The following is an 11,560-nucleotide window of genomic DNA, read 5'->3' as shown; positions in this document are numbered from 1 at the left end:
GTTTGGTAGGTGGATTGGCAACTCAAAAGTGTCCGTAGGTGTGAATGTGTGTGTTGCCCTGTGAAGGACTGGCGCCCCGCCTTGTGCCCAATGATTCCAGGTAGGCTCTGGACCCACCGCGACACTGAATTGGATAAGCGGTTACAGATAATGAATGAATTAATGTTCTCTAATGGGATATTTAGATAGAGTGTCTGCATCTGAACTTTTGAGTGATCAAATTTTCACCAGCATCTTTGAGACTCTGGGATACCATATATTTGGATATTCAGTCTGTAGTTGTATTGGCCCCCAAATTAGCATGGGATGTGCAACTGAAAGTGTTTTTTGATGCAGTAACAAATTCTGCTCTTCTGGAAAGGCTTTAGGACTAGATGCTTGAACATTTTTGTGCAGATTTGAATAACAGGGATTTATCAATTAAGAACAGGGATACCATGGTTCTTAAACTAGGTACTGGTAGCTTTGTCACTGTGTGCAGGTGCCAAGTCCTGTTGGAAAATTAAATCTGCATCTCCATAAAGTTGGTCAGCAGCAGGAAGCACAAAGTGCTGTAAAACTTCCTGGTAGACAGCTGCATTGACCTTGGACCTCAGAAAACACAGTGGACCAACACCAGCAGATGACATGGCACCCCAAACCATCACTAACTGTGGAAACTTTACACTGGACCTCAAGCAACATGGAATCTGTGCCTCTCCTCTCTTCCTCCAGACTCTGGGACCTTGATTTCCAAAAGAAATGCAAAATTTACTTTCATCAGAGAACAGAACTTTGAACCACTCAGCAGCAGTCCAGTCCTTTTAGTCTTTAGCCCAGGCGAGACACTTCTGACGCTGTCTCTTGTTCAAGAGTGGTTTGACACAAGGAATGCGACGCTGAAACCCAGGTTTTGCATACGTCTGTGTGGTGGTGGTTCTTCAAGCACTGACTCCAGCTGCAGTCCAGTCTTTGTGAATCTCCCCCATATTTTTTGTTTTGTTTCACAATCCTTTCCAGGGTGCGGTTATCCTTGGAAACAGAGCTCTGTGAACAACCAGCATCTTTAGCAATGACCTTTTGTGTCTTGTCCTTCTTGTGTAAGGTGTCACTGGTCATCTTTTGGACAACTGTCAAGTCAGCAGTCTTCCCCATGATTGTGGAGCCTACAGAAATAGACTGAGAGACCATTTAAAGGCCTTCGCAGGTGTCTTCAATATTGAACCTTTTCAAAATATTCTAATTTTCTGAGATACTGAATTTGGGGTTTTCATACGTTGTCAGTTATAATAATCAAATTAAAAGAAATAAACACTTGAAATATATCAGTCTGTGTGTAATGAATGAGTATAATATACAAGTTTTTGTAGCTTTTTGAATGGAACTACTGAAAAACTTTTTCATGATATTCTAATTTTATGACCAGCAGCTGTATACTGACATCTCATCAATTTATGAATCTGATTCTAAACCAATTTAAATGCACATTTTAGCATTACTGCAATACTGTAATGTTGAGAAATCTGATCTCTCTCCTGAAACCTTGTTGCACCCTAGAAATCAGTTGGTATTATATTCAAATTGCTTTACAAACTACAGAAATGATTTGCTGCTCAAATGGAATATGTCAAAGCAACACTTATGTTTCATAATCCTACACAAACAATCATTCTAGTCTTCATTAGCATCAGCTATATCCTTGAACTCAGATTATATTTTACAGGGATATCAGCCTCCAGAAGTGAGTGTCTATAAGGAGACTAGAAGGGCACATGCTGAGCAGAAGGAGGAGGGGGTTGTCAGCTGTTAATAATCAAGGAGCTGGAGGCCACTGGCAATGACGTCAAGCATTCCTCTCTCCAAACACGCTCCCTGTGATCTAGCCCTTCTGCCAGTGAACTGTACACATCTCTTCAGATGCCTCCCTCATACTTTCCGCCTCTAGCTTATTAATGTTAGCACACAAGTCCTTTACTCTTGCCCTCTGCAAGCCCCAGGTGTGTCCAGGCCGCTGCCGCACCCTCATGTTTACATAATGTCCAGCTAAGCTCTTTCATCTACTCTGGTCTTCCTCTGCTGATCGGAAAGAAGTGTCTCTCAGAGGAACTGAACCCGACTGAATAGGCTTAAGTCTTGCAGACCACTTCCTATCCTGTACTGTTAAACATAACCATGAAACAAAGGAAACACTCGGGCTTTACACACATTAATGACTAATCAGACCAGCAACTGATTTTGCCCACGAGAGCACAATATATATCCTAAGTCAAAAAAGGTCAGAGATGGGGGAAAGGCTGCAGCCACACAATGTTATTAATAACCGTGTTGTTTTGTGTTAATCTCTTAAAAGGCCTCACTAACAAGAAGTCCATGTACGTAAATTAAGTAACAAGAAAAACAGCACTGTTGTTGTAATGTAACATATTTAAATATATATTCACACACATTCATTGCTTCAGTTTTTATCAACTGTAAAATTGTATGTATATATATATATATATATAATCAAATTATTTATATAATTGTATATATCTCAATCCTGTAAATAGTCAGTATATTCTATACAAGCTTAATATATAAACCAGTATGCTTATAATTTCCTTTGTATGTAATAATTTGCACGTACAGGGATTTATAACTTATTATATCTTTATATATTTTATACATTACCTATTATGTATATTATCAATATATTATATATTGTCATACATATTGTATGCATTATCAGGCATATTTCTTTACACTCATATTCTTAGTATTTGTATTTATTGCACATTCATACTCCTGCGCTCTCTTGTCTTTGCACAATGCTACTATTTGCACTTCTAGTAACTGCATTTTGTTGCATTGTACATGTACTGAGCAATGACAAAGTTGAACCTATTTATCTAGGTATCTATCTACCCCCGCCCTTCAAGTGGAAGTTATAAGGAGCATTGTGTTCTGGGCTGTTTTGGAAAGAAACACAAAATAGGAGAGTTAGTGAGAATTACATATATTACATATGTCTTTTAAAAATATAAAATTACAAAAAACTGGCTAAAGAACATTTCCATAGATGTTTCTTTAAAGAACATATATTGAGATTTGACTGTGAGGTTCTTGTAATGCAAAAGTTCTATGCTAATTAAAAGTAATTTTAAGACCTCAATATATTCAACCCAAGTACAACTTTATTGTTTAAGACTTTTTTCCCTTCAGCCTTAGTTACAGTTGTATAGATACAGATAATTTCATAATGTCCTTCTAAAGGCCAAGTGCTGTCTATGTGTGTGCCTGATTATCTTGAAGAGAACATTTGAGTCATTTTTGTCTTTATAATACACTGGCACTCAAATATACGAGAGAACCCTGAAGAGCAATTATCTCCAATTTTGCAATGTAGTTTTCTCAGCACGAACGGCCATTTGGAAAGGTCAGAGGAGGTTTAATCTTTATATAAGAGTTCAGTTGCTGAATGGATTTCTGTAAACCTCCTGGAAATGCTTTTAAAGAGCAAAAACCAAGAGTGCTGGGTAGGGGAGAGATGTCATTCAGTGATGACTGAAAAATAGTGAAGGACTTCCCACTGCTGCATGGCAGGGTCTGCTGGTTTACTGTACTGTCCACACTTGCAACAAAATACATGAGTAGCCAGTAGTGTTAGTCTTTTTACACCCAAAGGATCAGTATAAGTAGAGTTCACACAACCTAGTGATTACATCTCCAGACACATATTATAGGACCACACCATATGATGAAATGTCAAAAAAAAAAAAAAGCAATGCTATTTTCATGTGGAGGCTAATGTAATAACATTATTTTTTATTTTTTTATATCTTATTTTATATGAACAAATATTAATACAGAACAATAACATATTCAGAGCACTGTTGAGCAGCGGCGATTGCTCTAAGACTGCAAGGGAAGCTCAAATGCTAAAATGTAAAAAAATAAGTTATCAAATATATACTGTTGTGTGTACGTGTCAGTGAATAAATATGCACTACAACACGCTCAACTTTTGTTCAGAATCAGCTTCTTATCACTGGTAAAGACGCGGCTTTCCTCTCAATCATTCCCGTAGCTTCCACAGAGTTCAATAGCGAAGCAGCGAAGTGCAGCGAAACGAGACGAGTCATTGGATAAATGCTGGGCTTTGTCCCGCCCATTGGGCGCTCAGCGTCTCTGGGGGTCTATGGGGCAGTGGGCTGGCCGCGGCTGGCCCGGACGCTCAGCTTCTGCACACTTCACATGGGCCAAGGCCGTTTAAGCAGCCTAGCTCTTCTGGCCATTGAGAGGACACTAGTCAAGTCCCTGGAAAAGACACCTTGTTGGTACGACAGGGTCACAGATCATTTTCTTAAAAAAGAACGGAGGGTAGAATTTACGTATAAATAAATGGACACATTTTATGATGTAGGCCGAAATTGAGCTTCCCCTCCTTGAAAGATCAGCATCCGCCACTGCTGTTGAGATATGGATAGAAGTCTGTGAGTGTCATCAATAGGGACTTTATGAGGACATTTAAGCTTGTAAATTGTTTGCTCTGGACTGTTAACTAAATCATGCATTAGGCAGGACAGCCATTTTGAACATACAGTCTTAAAGACAACGTAAGAAAAAGAGTCTGCAAACATTCCTTAAAAAAATAAACACATAAATTAATAAAATATACTGAACTCTGTATAACAAGACAAATATATATAGGCCCATGTGATCCTTTAAGGTAGAAATTTGGCCTTACACATTATTCACCCAAAGTTTTGCTAAGCGCCACATTTCATTATTTACAGATTGAATAAATAATAGTTAACCTCCCCTTTGATAGCAGTGCAAGAAACTGTGAGTCACCACTGTGAATGCATATGGAATAATACTAAATTCAACATCCTCAAGCAGCCACCCTTAACAGTCTATAAACAACCTCATACTTCCAGTCTATGTTTGGTCTTCCAACTGTGGGGGAAAAAGTCCATAACCCAGATCACAGATGCACGAAGAGGAGCTCTTAAGGGCCTCCTCAGTCAGTGGTCAGATGATGCATTGGCCTGCTGGTGTTTATACAGCTTCTGAAAATGGGCCACTCTGTTTGCTCATGACGTAAGTCAATGTGAGGAGAGGCCTGTAGCTCAACAGCTGTTGCAGTGGCCCAAATAGTCTCAAACCTCGCCATGGTTCACCAAATTAATGGTTGTGTCTCAATTGGACCCCTAGTTCTCTACTAAGTGGACAACCATCTACAGAACAAAAGAGAGCTATATTAGTAGGTCATATAGTACACTAGGGTAGTTTCTCAATGCCAAAAACACAAAGAAGAGACCTGTGATTCTGGGAAGAAAGTTTCTTACCTTGCAAAGCGTGAAGTCTCAAGAACCCGATAACAGAAAATACCTCATTAAAAGTTGGACTTATTTCCAGTCCATTGAAGCCTGCTCTTCCAAAATAAATAAATAAATGTATAAAAAATCTAACAGACTTTCATTCACTGTATATTTAATATTTCTAGATTCTTCTTAAAATTAGTCACTTCAGCTACTGTAATGTTATCCCATTGTGGACACATACTGTAGGTTCAATTGTAAACATGCAGCTTGTATAATCTCCACAGAAAAACCTTGAAATGTAAGTCTGTATCAGTTGCAAATTCAATTCTTTCATTCATTCATTTTCAGTAACCACTTTATCCTGTTCAGAGAAACTACCTGATTTATTGGGCGCAAGGCAGGAACATACCTTAGACAGGGCACCTGTTCAATAAGCGGCATCACACACTCACACTAATGTACACCTTTGAATATTCAACCCATGTAATAGAAAGTGTTTTTTTTTAAACTGTGGACGAAAACCAGAGCACCTGGAGGAAACCCACATAAACATAGGGAAAACACACCTCACAGACAATGATATGAAGCAGGGTTCCTATCCACAACCCCAGAATGCTGGAGCTATATGACTGTGACAATACCTTCTGATTCACTGTGCCACCCACATTCAATTTAATTTCATTACATTTGATTTATTGAGAATTTAGATTTTTCTACAGTTTTCAAAAAGCAGCTTCATCCCATGTGCTATCCCCAGTGAGCAAGCCAAAGCGATAGTGTAAAGAAAAATTACTTCAGAACATTGAAGACCTTAAGAGGAACAAAGACTCAAAATTGGGGCTCACCCTCCTCAAGTGGACACCAATAAATAAATAAATTATTATCAGTATTATATATACTAAATACATTATTTATATATATATTAAATAAATAAATAAATATCAGTATTAATAACCATATACAAAGTGCAGTATGACTGAAGAAATAGCAATATAAGGAGTAGTCTATAATATCAGGTTCTGAGTGTGTTAAGAGCTGTGTTAGTAAAGTATAGGGAGTAGCAGGTAAACAATGGGCAAATTTAAAGTAAAAGCCCAGTTTTGTTTAACCATTTAGTGGGAAAGTGGCAAATCCACATGGCTCCAGAGACAGCAGAAATGCTTAAATCTTGAGTTTCATTCTGGGGGATGTGTAGGATTAGTATCGTGGTCAAAGCTGGCTGGATATCAATAAGAAAAGGACCTTCAGATTTAGAGCATAAGCTCACCATGTAAAATACCAAAGGGGTATAAATCACCCATTGTTGGACTTCAGAGCAGAGGTGAGAATGATTTGTGTTTGTGATCTTAAACTAATCAATTTAACATCAGTACTTGACCTATCTAATGTTCTTGTGGCCAAGTGCAAACCAATCCTCTCAGAAATGCTCCAAAATCTAGTGTACAGCCTTTCTTACTGCACTAAAATGGGAAATACCACCTGTTAATGCCCTTAATTTCAGAAGATATGGATCACTAACACCACTCAGGCTCATCTCAGAGGTATTAAATATGCTTCAGCGCGCCTCTATTCCCCTCTAGATTACAGATTTGGCACTAAGCATGCTGACCTAAAGTTCATGTGCAGCTGCTTCAGAACGCCCCATTTCAAGTGTGTGCATGAATGTCTCTGTCCACAAGTAACTATAAGATTTGTTCACAAGTTTTTCTGATCAGCTAGCTCTCTGTGTTTCAAAGTGCACAGAAGTATGTCATAAGTGGACACATCTTTGTGTGCCCTACCCAAGAAAATTGCTGAACAATGATCTAGTTCATAAAGGAATATATGAAACAAGGGGTTGATTTGAGAGTGTCCTAATACACTGCTGGCGTCATTTAGCATCAGCAGCAGAGGCAGGGTTTTGCTGGCACTCACTGACGTCAAACACAATGTCCCATAAGGCTGAGCAGATGGAGATGTCTGTGAAAAAAACAACAAAAATAGGGAAGGGGGGGAGGAGCGGGAGGGTGACAACTCAAAACCTCTTGAAAGCACTGAAAGCTTTTTGTCCCCTCCAAGATCACACACCTTTTTTTCCATGCAAAGAGGTATTGTCGTAACACTGTGCCTCCTTTGATAGTTTAATGGAGATGACAGAAGTGCAGGGTGCTGATGGGCATTTCTTTTTTTATTATTATTATTGAGACTGTGTCCTGGATAACTTTGATTAGAACACAAGGAGTGTATTTTCTTATGCAACTATGCCCCCTCATCCCATTAGCAATTATGAAACAGTCTAACAGTGTCATGTCTGAGGCAAAGATCAGTGCTGTTCAGTTACAAAAGCCAGAATGCAATGACTGTTCTGTCTTGTTTTTTTTAAAAAAAAACAGATTAAATTAAGCTTATATTACACTTGGTGTTTTTCAAGTAGACACACTGTGACTTTATCTAACAATCCAAATGAAAGTATCTTTGTTTGATCCTGTAATAAGTATCTCATGTAATTGGCTTTTAATTTGCAACATCACTTAATCAGTAACTTTATAAAATGCTCCACAACGAATGCTATTAGGTGCTTCGCATCAATGACATCAATAAGCCTAGTCCTGGACTAGATCCTAGATTTCAATGGAAAAAATCACAAAGAATGTGGTGTCCAGAACAATGGCTTAATCCCTACCAAGGATTGCTGTATAAAATTAAGTGTCTGTTACCCCCACCTGAATGCTCCTGACCTTCCATCCCTCAGACAACACTGCATTAAAACCTATATGCTTCTCTGATAAATATCATGACATGGGAACAGGACTACTTTGACAAATAAATTTCATTCAACAGTGTTCACCACAACAAATTCTGTACTTCATCTGAAATGAATTAATACAGTGGAAATATGTATTCTGGTCTGACAAGTTATATCCCAGTAATGAACATTGTTTACTTAGGGTCAGAAAAGAACAGAAACATTTTATTACTACCAGCACAGAAGTTGAATACCAATGTCATTTTATGGATGTTTATGTGTGTTCATGGCATGAGTGATTTCAACATCTGGGCACAATTAATGCTGAAATTTCAGCATATGCTGACTTTTTTCAAAGAGTCAATTTGACCATGGAATCAAACCTAATTCTGCATTGTAGCTAGTATTCAGTCCACGTGCTCCTGTCCAAACTTTATTTGAACATTTTGGAGGCATCAAATTTTCAATGAGTGTAGTAAATCTTGTATAAGTATGGTGTTGGGGGGTTCAGTTAACACAGCTCAAACAGAACATACTAATCACTGCTTTCTGTTTGTATTAGCATTCACATACTCTTCCAAATCTTTTAATCTTTTGGAACTGAAAGTTGTAATTTGCTTTTAATCAGTTCAATCACAACTACTTGATGAACCAGCAGTCACTAGTTAGCAGTTTTCATGCTAACAACAATTGTTTTAATTCAACCAAGACTCTTAAAAAAGAAACAGGGACACCTGTATGTATATATATGATTTTAAAAAAAGCTTGTTTGTTCTGTTTCCAGTGAAGCATCTGGTAGTTGTAGATGTGCATGTTATACAGGTGCTGGTCATAAAATTAGATCATCATGAAAATGTAGATTTATTTCAGTTATTTTTTTTCAAAACAAACAACTTTTGAGTATATTATACTCATTCATTACACACAGACTGATATAAAGTTTTTTCTTTTAAATTTGATGATTATAACTGAAAACTAATGAAAACCCCAAATTCAGGATCTCAGAAAATTAGAATATTACTTAAGACCAATACAAAAAAAAAGGCTTTTAGAAATGCTGGCCAACTGAAATGTATGAACATGAAAACTATGAGCATGTACAGCACTCAATACTTAGTTGGGGCTCCTTTTGCCTGAATTACTGCAGCAATGCGGCGTGGCATGGAGGCGATCAGTCTGTGGCACTGCTCAGGTGTTATATGAGAGCCCAGGTTGCTCTGATAGTGCCCTTCAGCTCTTCTGCACTGTTGAGTCTGGCGTATTGCATCTTTCTCTTCACAATACCCCATAGATTTTCTATGGGATTAAGGTCAGGAGAGTTTGCTGGCCAATTAAGAACAGGGATACCATGGTCCTTAAACCTGGTACTGGTGGCTTTGTCACTGTGTGCAGGTGCCAAGTCCTGTTGGAAAATTAAATCTGCATCTCCATAAAGTTGGTCAGCAGCAAGAAGCATGAAGTGTTCTAAAACTTCCTGGTAGATGGCTGCGTTGACCTTGGACCTCAGAAAACACAGTGGATCAACACCAGCAGATGACATGGCACCCCAAAACATCACTGACTGTGGAAACTTTACACTGGTCCTCAAGCAACATGGATTCTGTGCCTCTCCTCTCTTCCTCCAGACTCTGGGATCTTGATTTCCAAAGGAAATGCAACATTTACTTTCATCAGAGAACAGAACTTTGAACCACTCAGCAGCAGTCCAGTCCTTTTAGTCTTTAGCCCAGGCGAGACACTTCTGACGCTGTCTCTTGTTCAAGAGTGGTTTGACACAAGGAATGTGACGCTGAAACCCAGGTTTTGCATACGTCTGTGTGGTGGTGGTTGTTCAAGCACTGACTCCAGCTGCAGTCCAGTCTTTGTGAATCTCACACATTTTAGATCGGGTTTTGTTTCACAATCCTCTCCAGGGTACGGTTATCCCTATTGCTTGTACACTTTTCTCTACCACGTCTTTTCCTTCCCTTCGCCTCTCTAATAATGTGCATGGACAAAGAGCTCTGTGAACAACCAGCCTCTTTAGCAATGACATTTTGTGTCTTGTCCTGCTTGTGTAAGGTGTCAATGGTCATCTTTTGGACAACTGTCAAGTCAGCAGTCTTCCCCATGATTGTGGAGCCTACAGAACTAGACTGAGAGACCATTTAAAGGCCTTTGCAGGTGTTTTGAGTTTCACCAGTTTTCTAATTTTCTGAGATATTGAATTTGGGGTTTTCATACGTTGTCAGTTATAATCATCAAATTAAAAGAAATAAATACTTGAAATATATCAGTCTGTGTGTAATGACTGAGTATAATATCACTTTTTGAATGGAAATAAATCCACTTTTTCATGATATTCTAATTTTATGACCAGCAGCTGTATTATTGTCTACTTGAATATTGTCATTAAAAAAGTACCCTCTACGTTTTAAATAACTGGCTGAGTGCTCAGCTATAACAAAGGCAGACAGAGTCAGACATGATGAAGTGGGCCGGTAATAAGTGCCACTTTTTTTGGACTGCTGCTAGGATGATAAATGCATTTTCTTGGTAGCCAAACGTCTTATTACCCAGCACATGGTGCCCAAACACACACTAACAACTGACCCTCTTTCAGCTATGCATCAGACCAGACTTGAATTAAGATCAGAGACTAGAAGGCTGAATCAGACAGAAATCTGGGTGCACACCTACTCAGCCTCATTTCCCATTGTGCATAATTCATTTACATCATCTCAGATGTAATTAATAGTCTGCAAGATGCTCTTGGTGCAATTAGGTTAGTCATAGTTCATTTCTAATCTATGTTCAATACAACACAGTGGACCAGCTTTCATTATTGTTGTCCAGCACCACATTTACATTCCTACAGAAACTTTTAGCAGGAAATTTCATAGACAAATGTTGTATACATAAATGTGACCTGGTTGAGAATCTACAGATAAACCATATACAAATTCAACTGAATTTCATTAACATTTTTAGATCAAGTTTTTAGATGCAAAATGTGGTCTTGTAACTCACTCACATTTAGCAGGATAAAATATCTACACAAGGAGAGCAATTAGCTGGTATTATGAAAGCTGGTATATTAGGAGAGCAGGTATTGCTTTCTTTTTTTCAGGGTTTTTTAATCAACTTTTTCATTCCTTTATGCATTTGTTACATATTCACTAATAGTATGTGGATACGCCTTTAAAAAAGTCCAAAGAGTGTTTTTATGTTCGCCTGTGGGTGAAATGTTACAGAAAGTGGTGATGGAAAATTTTTCAGAGTGTTGATATTGCATAAATGTAAGTCTTGTTTTTGGCACCATGTTATTATATGAGCCACTACCCACTTTGGTCAGCATCTTCGAAATTCTAGGGCTATAGTTATGTACAGCTGACTGTGGGCAGTTAAACCTGCTCTGTGGAGAGTTAATAAAGGTTTGAATCCCTATTCACATGGTGAGTGAGGAACTTATGAACATATCACATCATCAGGAATTTGCAGACAACTCATTTTCAGTTTCTTCTATAACAATTTTAATTCAATGTGAATAAATTTACATTCACATTGAATG

The sequence above is a fragment of the Hoplias malabaricus genome, chromosome 1 (genome assembly GCF_029633855.1).
Source record: "Hoplias malabaricus isolate fHopMal1 chromosome 1, fHopMal1.hap1, whole genome shotgun sequence".
Taxonomy (NCBI): Eukaryota; Metazoa; Chordata; class Actinopteri; order Characiformes; family Erythrinidae; genus Hoplias; species Hoplias malabaricus.
This window is presented reverse-complemented; position numbering follows the sequence as displayed.